The following is a 15,113-nucleotide window of genomic DNA, read 5'->3' on the forward strand; positions in this document are numbered from 1 at the left end:
ATTTATCAGAGATATAGTCATGTCGGTAAAATATATTTCGAATGCAAAGTTTCATTTTTGGCAGCGTTCCGCTGGGGATCCTTAACTGGAAATCGGAGTTAGGACTAATATGGTACTACAAAGAAACAAACTATATGAACGCCTGTCTAAAAGGTCACGTGACTTTGGACACGTGCTCAATTAAAGACCGAGAGTCATACTCGATCGAACGCAATTAATGGCGATATAGCTTGGAAAGAAATCTAAGAAAAATATCACAAGTATTTTATGTTCTTTGGTATGGAATGATTTGCTCGGGATGTTTTGGATTCATGGAATATTGAATTTTAACAACAAATCGATTAACGTAGGCTGGCACGCGATCCAGTCATTAAGGACCTTTACAAATAATTGGGTACGAAAATATTCCCAGCATTTTGATTCAGTCTCTCTCTCTCTCTTAAAATATAGTCACAAATTTTTCCGAAAAGAGAAAACAAAACTTTTAAGAAATGAACGCTCGAATTCGTTAATGAAGGAGAATTTGATAGCGTATGACGGACCATTCGCAATCATAGAAATAACGGTTGATATAAAAATGCAGTTGATTCACAAAAATTAACACACAAAAAAAAAAAAAAATATCATGTTACAAAAGTACAAATAACAGCATAAACAGAAATAAATCGTTTGATCTAACTTAAAACGGCCGACTGATCAAGACGCACGTACATATCTATTGTTTGGTAGTATGAACAACCAGTGCGATGTAAATAAACATTATCAAACAGCATAGTAACATTTCTCAACTACATGTCATTGACCCGTAAAGAATACAAAGAGATTGCAATAATGACTAAAGGGTTATAGGATGTGTTAAGGGTGTATGATACCTACTTAGGACATGTATCTCCTTTCTAAAGAGTTCCACTTTAACAGATATGTAAATAAACATTATCAACCAGCATATTAACATTTCTGTAAACAATATTGCAGTTCGTCTTAATTTTGATATGAATTGATTAAAATTAAAGCTGTCAAAACCTCAGCTTTATTTATTTTACAACGATTATCAAGCATATTTTTTTGTATGGACATGTATAAATAACTCTTTTTATCTTCTCCCTCGACAACCGACATGCGACTTCAAAAATCCTCTGGAAGAATAATAGCGTCTAACACTCTTATGTAACTATTTTAAAACAAATTTCAGATATATTGATGCCAGTTGAACCAATTTAACGGCTTTGAACGAATTTTTGAAAATTCAAATTCCTCTCATCTGCATGTCATCGACCCGTAAAGAATACAAAGAGATTGCAATAATGAATACAGTGGTCAAAGGGTTAAAGGATGTGTTAAGGGTGTATGGTACCTACTTAGGACATGTATCTCCTTTCTAAAGAGTTCCACTTTAACAGATATGTAAATAAACTTGTATAAATGGCAAGGTAGACATGAATTTTTTCATCAATTGATGATAAATGTGTACAAGAATGTCTGTATAACTAATTAGCGGTGAAACTGAATCAATCAAAATATATTAAGGGGGTTACTCTAGGGCAATGGGGGATATCTATAGCACAATTGAAAATTATGCTGTGAAAGTTAGCATTTAACGTTCTCTATTAACAATTGTATACTGTCATATTCAGATGATATCCATTTATCCTATGAACGCAATGAGCCGTTGTTGACGACATCATTGTTATAACATCATGGCTGTTCTGTTTGATACCACTGACTCTCACTGTAAAGACGGCTGTTCTATTCGTTGAACAAGCATAAGATAAAAATTATTTGAACGAGATGCTAAATAAAATACTTGTTAACGATTTTTATTCTGCGATATATAGGTTCAAAAAATGGTAAATATTAGAATTAATCTGCTTTCTGTTGGCATTCATATTACCTATGAATGCTAAATGAAAGTCGTCCAATGCTTAAATGTAACTCAGTCTCCAAAACTAGCTTATATAACCCTATCAAAACAAAACAAAATCAAGAAGTTAAATTGAAAGCAAAAGTACTTACATGTAGTAGCATAACGGTCGAGATCGAACACGGGGTTGGGAGGGGAGGGGATAAAACTCGAGTTATTTTACCGTTACTTGCTCAACATTTCCGAAGATACAATGTTAACTAACCTGTAGGTATATATGACGGCAGAACTCCAGGTCGATATTTGACCTTTCCTTGTTGGCTCACGTGACCAGATGGAGTATAGGGCTGGTCACATGACCATGTGTCACGTTGAAACATTCTCATGCCGGGGACCTCGGTATTGGGTCCGTCATTCCAGAAAGTTTTTGCTGGTACATACTTCATTCTAGTTTTAGCAATATAATCCTGTCTAGACGCATTTGGAATGTAACACACCGGCTCCGCTCCTAGTGTCTTGGGCGGAAGTGGCTGGAGAGCTGGACCTTGTTGAAGATTTGGATATAAGGAGTAAACCGGAAACTGTACGGAGGGACTTCCTGGGGAGTAAATTGCCTGGTCCATAGTATAGTCTACAAGCTATCTCTGGAAATACAGTAAAGGATATAGCCAGAATATATGCAATTCTAAAAGGACCAAAGAAAATATACCATTCTGATACATGCTTCGTAAATCCCTTTTTTAATGAATTTAATAACGTTCTACTACGGTGTATGAGAGCCAGAATAAAGCTGAAATGAAATCGCATCAAAGACATATACTGCTCAGCGTGATTTTAAAAATGTGATATCATTTTCGCGGTGTTGTGTATGGCCAAAACATGATGCACTTAATTGAACTTCTATTGATTTGATTATGGGTTTTTTCCCACATCGGCAAATGGTTAGCAGGAATTCATGATGTTAAGACAAATTGTCTAACATATATGTAAATTAGACGATTTGCCTTTTAATGAAAACCATAATTGGTTAAGCACGGAATATATTTCGTTGCTTCTGGGATAGTTTTATTGTAATTGTATTGAACGACCGTTTAAATTATGAAATAACTGTGATATGAATTGCTGTTTTAGTAAGACCAAAAATTATGTCTAAGTAGTAACGGTGATAATTATTTTATGTTCATTTATTTGCTGTGATACTACTTTGTCTTTTAAATTTACCAATTTTACTAACAGTGGACCCTGTGGAAGATTAGCTTTGCCAGGGTTTGTATCCTCAATAAATAAAGTTTATTATTATTCTTATTATTATTATTGTGGTTTTTTTCCACATCGGCAAATGGTTAGCGGGAATTCATGATGTTAAGACCGCAAATATATACCTCGGGTTAATAACCTTTTTTTTCGATAACCGATGACACAGCTTAAACATTAAAATAACTTCTTTTCAAATAAGGATGCGACATAAGGGTAAGAACTAGCTCAATCACTCGTGAAAGGTCAAGTCAACAAAAGCTTTGATCTAAAGTGACTGTTGTTATTTATTAAAAAAGAAACTGGTAAAAACCAGTAAGTCTAAAAACTTCAGACTTGATTAAAGTACATGTATTTGTTTTATTATTGATATTCGTTTACCGGTAACATATATTCACATTTCCAATTTATTCACAAACTGTTCAGCTCAAACACTTGTAAATATTCATACGTTATACTAATGGGTTTAACCTTTATAACTGACTGTTGGTGATTTAATACCTGATCTTGTAGTTATAGTGAAATTGATCAATTATTCATGAGCCACCATTTTGAGAATTGGTACGAAATGGTTGTAAAGACGGCCTGTTTACTTAGATTAGTTTAATATTACAATTGTCATAGTTGCACGTGCAATAACAATATATTGGTGATGAGTACCACTATGCAGTTGGTATATAATTCAATTTTAGCTAAAGCATTGTGGTACTCATCACCAATATATTGTTAATCACAACGTAAACAGATACGTTCACCCATTATAAAATAGACACCAACATTCGCGGTTGTTTGACGGTGTTATATTGCACGTGAAACTATGACAATTGAAATATCGAACTAATATGAGATGGCCGATAAAACCTTTGTAACTTTCTGAAAAAAGTTGTGCACGCTATTTTAACCACATGCTAATATACTGAATCCAGTGCTGTCTCTAATTTATTACATGTATATATATGTTGTTCATGTAACGTTTGTATCGATCTGAGTGTTCACTCTATTCTGTACCGTTCTGTTCTTTATGACCCACCAGGGGAGTATAATACTGAACATATCCTCTAAATGTAACAATAACACATACAATGTATATAATTTACTTGTAGTATAAGTGACATCACTATATATTCGAACCTGAATTCAGAGACCAACTCTGGGAGGTCCACAAAGTGGTCGCATATTGGGTGGTTTCTTAATACAGGTCCAGTTATCATAATGCTATTTTTTGAAATAGGAAGTTTTAGAAGGGTCCTTTGACACTCATGGTCCCTTAAAACGGGTGGTCTCTTTACACAGGTGGTTTCTTTATAGAGGTGATATTTTGAGCAGGTCTGACTGTACATTTCATATTTACATTGCATGAAATTCTTATGCCGCATGTAACTTGATTGAGCATGTATCGCAAGCGAAACATGATTTGTTGCCGAGGAAACAAATAACCATGTTTCCTTACAAGAGCAATAAATGAACATATGAATGTCATTGATGTACACACCCAAATCCACGCACATAGTACAGCCTCTTCATGTTTAGTTTAATTCAGGACATAATTGGATTCATTACGTCTGACCTTTGCCGTCAGCGAAATTTATGTAATGTACTTTTTAATTGATTGCGGTTTTTTGGGATGATATCAAGAATACATTGTTTGAACAAGCTACGATTTTAAATCCATTTTTCTTAGAAATAAATTCCCAACAGAAACTCATATTTTTTAATGATTGAAGAAGATTTACAATGTTCATAAGCAACTGTTCTTTATAAAGATGGAGGCAATGTCTTAATATAATAGCTATGGAATATAATTAATTGACAATTGTAATTAACATACTTGATGTAACCTGTTTTTAATGATAAAAATTAAATGTATGATAAGTAAGTTTTATAGTGTCTCGTAGGTAAGAATTGGCCGGATGTTTTAATATTACCTTGTGTAAATGCGGTGTTTTATGTATGTATGTTGAAACATGTGATATTTTAATAATCTATATTACTACTGTAAGTAATTAACATTCCTAACCACCGAACCACCGAAAAGCATGCACCGGAATTAAGCCTGGGTCCTTTTCTGTTTTGGCGTAATTAATTGATATAACAGTCATGTGACATACAAACGATTTTATTTTAATTTTTAAATCAAAAGAATATTTTTATTTTTTCTTTATTTTGCAACAATTATGAAACAAGTTTATAAAACGTCTAGTAATCTCTCTTGTTGGCCCGGATGTTAGCGCTAGGGGTCTTATTGCGGGAGGAAACCGGAGAAAATGCCCACGTAGTCGGGACCATGGGGGACGGGTAACCCCGTACCTTTTTCACGTCCGGTCGTGGAATCGAACTCCGGACGCCTTGGTGAAAGGCAAGCGCAAACAAATCAAAAGAATTTTCCCTACACTATGTTAATTGTTAATAGGCAGACTTGTGAGAGCGAGAATATATTACATGTTTTATATTGCGCTAATTATTTGACAATGTGTTGATTTGGTAAGCTCACATATTTTATTTATTCATTTATTTTATTTTGTTATGTTATTTTTCTGCGGGCAGGGATAGGAAGTTGGGATGTTTGTGATATATTATTCTATACACATATGTAAATTTATGAAAATTAAAAAGACCTGTTGATAAACTGATCAATTGATAAATGACCTGGTAAATATATCATTACATTTGTTTTACGCATCGAATAATACTAAAATAAGTAGAATCACCCTGCACACACATATTTACAAACGACATTTTGACTGGTACTTTATAAATGTACATAATATCATTTCAATCAAATTGCTACCATATATAATATCATTCCAATCAAATCCTTGAATCAACATTCATGTTTTTAACATAATTCACTATCTGTATTTTCTTTCAGAGGCACAAAACTGATTACAACTCGAAAAGTAAATGATTATTTTCAGCAGTTCAGAATTTGTACAGGATAAACATTTCTGGCAAAAAGCAAACTTTCTTTGGAGTTTCCTGTGTAGTTTACGAAATGCCCCCACAGCACGCGATATAAGTTATATCAATTAAAGTTAATCTTTATTATATAGCATTAATAGATAATGTTCGCATATCTGATGTGTTTCACATGTACTCTATTTCACTTAAAACTATGCACCGTACCAATTTCCTCTCTGTTCATAAGAAAGCTGAATACTATGGGTTTTAATTACAAATAGAAACGTGATATACATAGCTATCTAACTCTTTCATAAAACATTATGACACTCTTAACCCATTCACTCATGAAACTTAACAATGAACTATTCCAACTTTTGGACTGGAAGATTTTAAATGTGTCTTCAGGGGTGAATGAGTAAAATTTAGAAGATTAAGAGCTTATGTTTCGACATGCACGTGTCCTATTCACGTGATGTGCACGTGCGGTACTCCTCATGGCGTCATCAGTGTTCAGATGTTTATATATATGTCGACTGAACGAGTATTAGTTATTTCAGAATAAATCAAAAAAAATCTGAATTCATTTTGTATCATTAGTTTGACTTATATCTGTATTTGAGTATGGACTTATAATCCGTTATTGTTTTACAGACTTACATCTGTATTTGAGTATGGACTTATAATCCTTTTTTTTTGTTTTACAGACTTACATCTGTATTTGAGTATGGACTTATAATCCGTTATTGTTTTACAGACTTACATTATTTAAATATCACATTCATGAGAGGGCGACATTGCATATTTTCACCCCAAGGAAGCATTGTTAACCGAGGCGAAGCCTAGGTCAACAATGCTTTCCGAGGGGTGAAAATATGCAAAATCGCCCTCTCATGAATGTGATTTTTATTTTATTATACCGAGTGTCATGTTTGGGTGTTTCACCACTTCACCATTTTTAAAGGTCCTTGTGTTGATTTGGCATAAACCAAGACTTCATCTCAACAGTTGTCGAATGAACCAACCATGAATGTGATTTGATAACACCATGGCACTGGGACGAACCGTGCACGCATACGTTTGGCGCATGTAACAATTTTTGGAATAACACCCTGGCACTGGGACGAACCGTGCACGCATACGTTTGGCGCATGTGATATTTTTTGGAATGTCACCCTGTCTTCTTTATCTTTGTAAAACGAGCAAGTAACATTGAAAATGTTCACATCTTTCTCAACCAATCAGATTACGAGATTTTAACAGAAGGTATAATAACAGTTATTGGTACACGGACTTACTCTGACATCCATTATTGAGATAAGAACATAAACCACCATTGAAGTATACATCTTTATTTTTCATTGGATCATGAGCTTAATCCGTCGTTCGATTATGAATTTAAAACACCGTTACATGTACCTTTGGATTGTGGAGTTAATTAGTTATTCGGTTAGGATCCTTTCCTACAGTAAGGACTAAAACCGTCATTATGTTCTCTAGACTTTCTTCATGTTTTGTTTGTAAAAAGGTTATAATATCAACCAATCAACTTGGCCAGTTACAATAAGGAATGTAAAACAGTTCTCAAAGTATATAATATTACTGTTCATCAAACAATTTTCGTGAGGGTTTTTTTCGCGAACGTTTTTCACCCTTTAAAAGACTTAGCTCTCTAAAAGAATACAATGTATCAACTACACGTTTTGCAACTGTAAAACGGATCGCTATGAAGAATGGCATACAAAATGTACATATTAACATATGATAATATTCCTCAGTCTCGGTAAATTTTTTTAACAAAAACGCATATCTACAGCGTAAGTTCATGTCGGTGTAAACCTTTCGAAGATTTCTTTCAATATGCGTTTGTCTCTTCTAGCGAAATAACCCAAAAAGGAACACGAAAAGTAGATATATGTATACAGTGAGTAAAACAAAAACAAAACCACGCCAGCTACATGGTTCGTGTATATAGCGTTACAATAAAGCGGTCATTATATAATAATATCAGCATTTTTTTTTTATTGTTTTAGGTTGTTTTGGTTTTATTTTTCATTTATCGCTTTGATAACAATTATGCATACTATTTTGTTGTGTCGAATCTTTTGTTTGAAATGTTAAGAAACGTAATACGGTTGTATGATACTTGTATTAATAGTTTTCAACAAAAACGCCTCCATATCCACATTTATATTTCAAAGAATGCAATTGTACATAATATTACACGGGAAAAGTACCGTGATTTATCTATAATTACATATTAGCGGACATTCTGGTTATAAATCGATTTTTAGTACTTGTACCTGGATTTTATCATAACAATTCAAATTTTATTAGAATGCACCTTTGAAATTGCAAAAAACGGTTTAATAAAAAAATATAGTATCATATTCACAAATAAAAGTTTGCAAATAATTCTGGGTTTTTTTGACAACTATAGTCTATATGCAAACAACAAAAAATGTACGGCATATTTCCGATGTATCATTAATTTTCACAATAACCAAAAACATTGGATTTTTTTCATTTAATCTTTCTTCACCTTTTGTACATCTTTCAGTACTCTCTCCCCCATCCTCCTCTTTGCTATATACTAAAGTGTGTAATATAAGTCAGTGCTGTCCAATCGCCGCTTCGTAAAATATTGAGACAGATTAACATAAGTACGCTGTACTTGTTTTCGATTCCTATATATGCATATCATGTTTACATTACCTAAATATTATACCGACAATAATATAAAGTTTAAACTTAAATTAGGAATATTTTCTTTTTACTTTAAAAAACCCTGGAAAATCTTACTTATTTTCCGAGTGTCTGCATTTTCTCCAATAAGTAAAACATAAGCTACATTATGTACGACCATTATTTAATGATTTATAAAATTTTACTTTATGAAATGAATAACAAATATATAGCGAGTATGGACCAAATTTATGTGATTTACAATCTATACCTGATACAATGTCAAAAGGGATAAATTTAGTTTGACCCGTGCTGTCTATTATAACATAAAACAATGAAAAACTATGATAATTTCAGTTAAACATGCTTATTAAATTAATAAACACCATCAAAATTTATACTCAAAATAATGTCATTAATATCAGAGTCTATGTTGCCGTATGTAACCGTATATATCAAATTTCTTAATAACGTAGAACATTTTCCTATCAAAATTATAATTATTAATATACAAATGTAATGTTAGTTAGATTTGAATCAAATTAATGATAGATTATAAAATCAAAAATAATGCAATTTGTATTATGTACAACACTCCTAGCTTGTTCGATCATGTCCAATTACTAATCAACATGATGCAGTGATCAATATCAGTAATTAACAATACAATGAAATTATATAAAAATTGAAATCATTCTTACAGTCAAAAACGCTACAAGTGGATTGTGTTGTTCAACCTCCTATCTGACTTGATTCTGTAGAAATACATACAGTTACATGTTGGTTGAGGTAGTTTGCCCATTGATTGAATATTAACCTTTCCTTACCTTTAGCCCGGGGACTTCCTACAACCACTGCTTCCGACTCCAGATCAACTCATCGGAAATTCCAATAAACCCAGGATGCCATTAGCTCCGGAAGCTGACCCGTCAATCACCCGGGTGCCCTTGTCTTGGAAACGGAAGCCACGCCCCCTTCATCCATTACCTGACACGTGCGGTTCGTCTATTAATTGCCCAATATAATTACAATCATGCCATTTTGTCTTTTGATTTGCTAATCGTTTCGTTTTATTATTTCCTTTCCTGATAAAGAGATTGAACCTATTTGATCAGAACATGTAATGAAACAGGGACATGCGTCTCGGTAAGATGTGATTAGCTCTATAAGAATCAAACTTGGAGTCCAGTATGAAAACATTAATAATAAAAATAATATTTCAACTTGAAATAACTGACTTAATCCTTTTCAAACGGTAAAATGTCAGAAATAAATGTCCCCGAATGAATTAAAACAATTTAACAAATGATTTATTTTAATAAATCTTATTGATTTAAGATATTGATTTTATTTTGTTTAAATCATCAATTTCTGATCACCGCTGATAAATGGGACCGATTTTATTAATGTTGTTATTCATTTTATTGCAAACACCTGTTTCTATGGTTCGCGTACTACAAATCGATTTCTTTATTAAGACAGAGATGGGAGTTTATCATGATAAAGATCATCAGAATAAAACTCAAGCATGCATCCGTTGATGGTATCTATAGAAACATTCGATTTTTTAAGTCGAGGACAAATTCTATTTCATTTCTAAACTCATGGGTTTTGTGTTTATATATGATTATGACGCATTGACAAAAATATACATTACGGGAGCTAACATCAGATTCACGGCACCATTCATCGAATCCTACAATTGGAATTAAAAAATGTAGAAAATGACAATTTCCTATTTTCTTGTGTTGGGTTGTAACGAATCGGAGTGTGTACCGACTCCGGACTACTTCATTAGCGTGCGTCGCCAGCTTCTGCGTGTATCGCTATCGGCCTGATCTCACCGTAACACCCATCTAGCCACGTAACTCGTATAGATTATGAATTATCTCGACACTTTCCATTTCGGAAATGTTCAACTTTAAAAGTCACGGAATCTATTTCCGCGTTAATGTGCTCGCTGAGCAGGTGCTGTGTTCTCGTGTCGCCTTGCTTCAAAGGGACAAACGCAATGGCCTGGCTCCATTGTCTTAGACAAATTGCTCTATTCCATCTCTTATCGCGGCCGCTTCATGTCTATCGTCAATGGCAATGAATATTTAATGAGCAATTGTTAAGATGTCTATTTGGTCTCCTTTTAACCTGTCTCTAGCCATATACCGCAATATAGGGAATACCTTCAGGAGAAATTGTGCGGAAAACGTCATCGGAAACTCTAAGGCTTGAATGATTAAGACTGTAGATCCGTAAATATGTTAGGAGACGATCTTGTGAAGACGATATATTGGAGATATCACTAAACACCTCCCCGAGACGTTCGTTTTATATAGTCCGCACTAATGGTGAGAAGATCAATCGAGTCACGTGATCTACTTAATTTATCAATTAAAATCGTTTTATGTTTAAGTACAGTTGTGCTGCTTCCTTTGTTGTGGCACTTATAACATTGATATGACCTGGATGACCAGCGTAAGGTCTGTCCTGTCTGTCCTGGGGGAAAATCTGCCGGAGCACACTGAAGAGGACGCGAGTAGACTGTGTTGAGTGATGTATATATTTGATCAGTTAATAATTTGGATAACGTGAGGGTACTTAAGATGGAACACTTTTCAAAGATATTTTTTTATTTCGTTTCTGTTAACCATTTTTTAATGAAATAATAGATGCCTTTAGCTTAAATTTTATGTATTTCTTAAGTATACCTAGCGTGTGTGTCTATCACTAGAGCTCATTTAGTTGAGCCGGGTTCGCCTGGAAGGTTTAGCTTACCTGGTACCTAAACAGGAACATATCATCAACTTAAACTAACTGACATTATTTATTTATTTATTATTTAAATTTATTTATTTTAGGAAAGTTTGGACAATTCTGATAGTTTTTGTCAATTGTTTATTAAAATATTTATTTTAAAAAAAACCACATTTGTCTGTATTTAGAAATGTGATAAGATATTTATGTCCTCGCACCGTACTATTTCCCCGGAATAATTTTCATTTATTTATTTCTAATTTTTCAATTGAGTTACAGAGCATCGTACAAAGGGTAGGCAGATTATCTGTGCCCTAACTGCTTAAACCTGTATAAACTTTAGTTTAGACTAGATACCATTTATTTGTATTACAAAATAAAAATGCTGCATCAGATACATGTTTATGAAACGTTGTCCATTATTGATTTTAGGTACCCTAACGCTATCGTATTCCGGAAGACTCAAACCCAGATATTGACATTTTATGAGTGATTTCCAGGAATTTTCATATATTGCTTTAAAGTCTGTAAGTTTTTTCTGTCGTTTTACTTTTTTCGAGTGAATTAATTCGTAGTGTCTGGATAAAACCATCGTCAGGACGCGTGAGGCTTTCATTTCTTTATTCCTCCAAATTGAAGAGTTGCATGTAGATGTATATGAACATAAATATAAATAAACACAGAAAAAGAAATCATATGTAAAGTAAAGAAAAAGGAGATATTCTAAAGTGATCGAAACCAATGTATGTAACTAGACATGTAAAAGACTACATGTTAGTGAACAAAGCAAACACATATGATTACAAAGCTTCACAAATATATGATGGAGTATAATGATAATGGTTATAAACTGTAGTAAGAAGAGTCTACAGAGGAACGCAATATATATATATATATATATAATAAAAAGTGATTAAATGTCCATGTGAAGGAAGTTAATATAGAAAAAATAAAATTAACGACCGACTAAAAAACTAGCTGCTTTCACCCTTCACAGGGCTCTTCAGGTTTATTCAAAAGAGAACAACGTCGTGACGTCACAATTACATGTCATCACACTACAATAGTAACGTGACGTCACGAAGTACACAAGATTGGTGGACAATTTGGCGTAAAATTTTATTGTGGCCTGTTGAGACTCGGTTTTAATATTTTTATTAGTTGGTCTTCTTTCGTTTCTCTTAAAATAGTGTCTGATGAAAATAGTTGATACAAAGGTAATACATTAAATTTATCTCCAGCACATTCATGAATATGTTTGTTAACATGAAGATTTCGTAATGAATCAGTTCTAGTTTGTTGTCTATGTATATATATATATATATATATACGTGAACCTTACTGTGAATTGACATAAAGGTTTCCATGTACAATCATGTTAGAAAGCGATTTAAATTACATAAAAAAGGATAACAGACAATATAAGGATACTAGATCTACTAGAAGTGGTGTTCTCTCCAATCTCCTCTGGTATTGAAGACAAGAAATCCGATGATAATAATAATTTCTCACCATTATTCAATTTTAAAAATTATATAGCTCGTCCATATCTGAGACGCGTCTGAAAACCCTCATCTTTTACTGTGGAGAAACAAAGTCCTATGCAAGCTATATATATATGCTTCATTTACATTACATGTAAATGCCGATGACCTGTTTTTATCCCCATTATCATTATACCAATAATTTTCCCGTATTCTGTTAGTATTTATATATTAAACCTAGTATTTTTGTAAAATATTAGATTTCTTTTAGTTCAAACAGTTGTTGTATTCAATACAAAAAATGTAATCCAACTAAAACATAGGACTTTTATTAGTTCAGAGGCAATGGAAACTGAATGACCCGAAATAATCGATCACTCTCTCGTGTTATCGAGATATTTCTCCGATATAAACGAAATCCGTATCTTATATTAAACGGAACAAGATATCTCGTATTAACGAGATTGCTACACTTAATTATAATAACCAGATCGGGATCCATACGTGTACATGTCTTGTTACCGAGATCCGTGACACGTATTAATGAAAACAATATCTTATATATCTCGTACGAATCAGATCAATATCTCGTATTTAAGACATCTCTATCTCGTGTTACCGAGATCCGTACTTCGTTATGACGAAATCGCTTTCTCGTATTATCACTGATATCAATGTGTCGAATAATACAGCCAACTAAAGTGTATCTCGTAATATTGAGGTCCACATCTCGGTATAATGAGATTCAGATTGTGTGTTAACGAGACCGAAATCTCGTATAAACGAGATAGAAAGAACATTTAATAGGAAAGTACACGTTATGTTAAATGGCCGGTGCAATTGTCCATAGATTATATAGACTGAGGTACAAGTCTTAGTGAATACTATTCTGGTGCTATACCGGAAGTACAAAAGGATCGGGGAAATAACAGATATAAATCATACTTTTATTAACATCGTCGAACGAAATAAATTTCACCAGCTGAACACAAACAGCGACAGAGCGTATTAAATTTACAAATATCGTGCTCTGGTTCTTAACTTTTATGACTTCTTTTAAATATGTATATCCAGAGGTTAGTGCCAACCTGGTACAAAAGATAAGGCTGAAGTAGCTAAAACAAACCCTGTAGAGGTAGACCAGTGTCTGTGTAACCGATCAGATGGCGCAATGCTTCTGAATTTTGTATTGATATGTATGGCTTGTATTTCCGGTACTCTTGGACATACAGCGGCGTTGCATCTAAACGTCGCAGACATTTTGCTTCTATGAACCAGGAAAGGAAAAAATGGATGACCAGACCGATATTCCAACCCAGGGTCCTCCCTTCGAACTCTAGACGGATGCTCTACCCATTTAGCTTACTACTCGCCGGCGAACGACCCAGTCCAGTTCCGCTACACTCCCCTTCTCTTTATAAGTTTTTTTTTTATCCTGGATTACAACTGTGAACACCATATAAGACCAAGGTTTGGCCTCTTTACAAGTATTCACCAGGTTCTTTTAACAAAGGTCGGTAGTTGGTACCATGGTAACAAGAGATAAACAAAATACACGGCCGGACCGTGATTCGAACCCGGGACCCTCCAAAATCTAGACGGACGTTCTCCCAAATGATCCAGTTCAGTTCAGCTCCGCTACATATATACATCATGAATGTGTAGCTCACCTTGCCCAAAGGGTAAATAAAGATAGTTTATTTCGTGATGCCACGTCCGTCTTTCATTCGTCCAGTGTCAATATTTTATTTAAACGACATATCTTCTTGATAACGAAAAGACCTTCATATAAACTGATGATATTTGGCAAGTAGTCTGCCGGGATGTAATGACTTGCATCCTTATTCGAGGTCACAGGGGCCAAATGTGTTGATAACATTTAAACAATTTCTTTATACTAACCAAAAGTATTGGCTGATAATGTTTGATCGGTAACATGCTCCGATGAAGAGCTACCATTTGTTCAAATTAATGACCTTTTCCCTTACTCAATAAACTGCAGACACAGGATATTTACATAATAAGGCCAGAAGCATACTTTGACGAACGGCAGTCATGATAATCCAAATAAATAACCTTTACCCATATTCAAGATCACATTGTTTGAATGTGTTAAAAATGTTTAAAACTGCTTCTTCCGAGTAACCAAAAGACCTTGGGTAATGATATTTGCTCGACAACCG

Source organism: Mizuhopecten yessoensis, unplaced genomic scaffold (genome assembly GCF_002113885.1).
Source record: "Mizuhopecten yessoensis strain PY_sf001 unplaced genomic scaffold, ASM211388v2 scaffold5519, whole genome shotgun sequence".
In the NCBI taxonomy this organism is placed as follows: domain Eukaryota; kingdom Metazoa; phylum Mollusca; class Bivalvia; order Pectinida; family Pectinidae; genus Mizuhopecten; species Mizuhopecten yessoensis.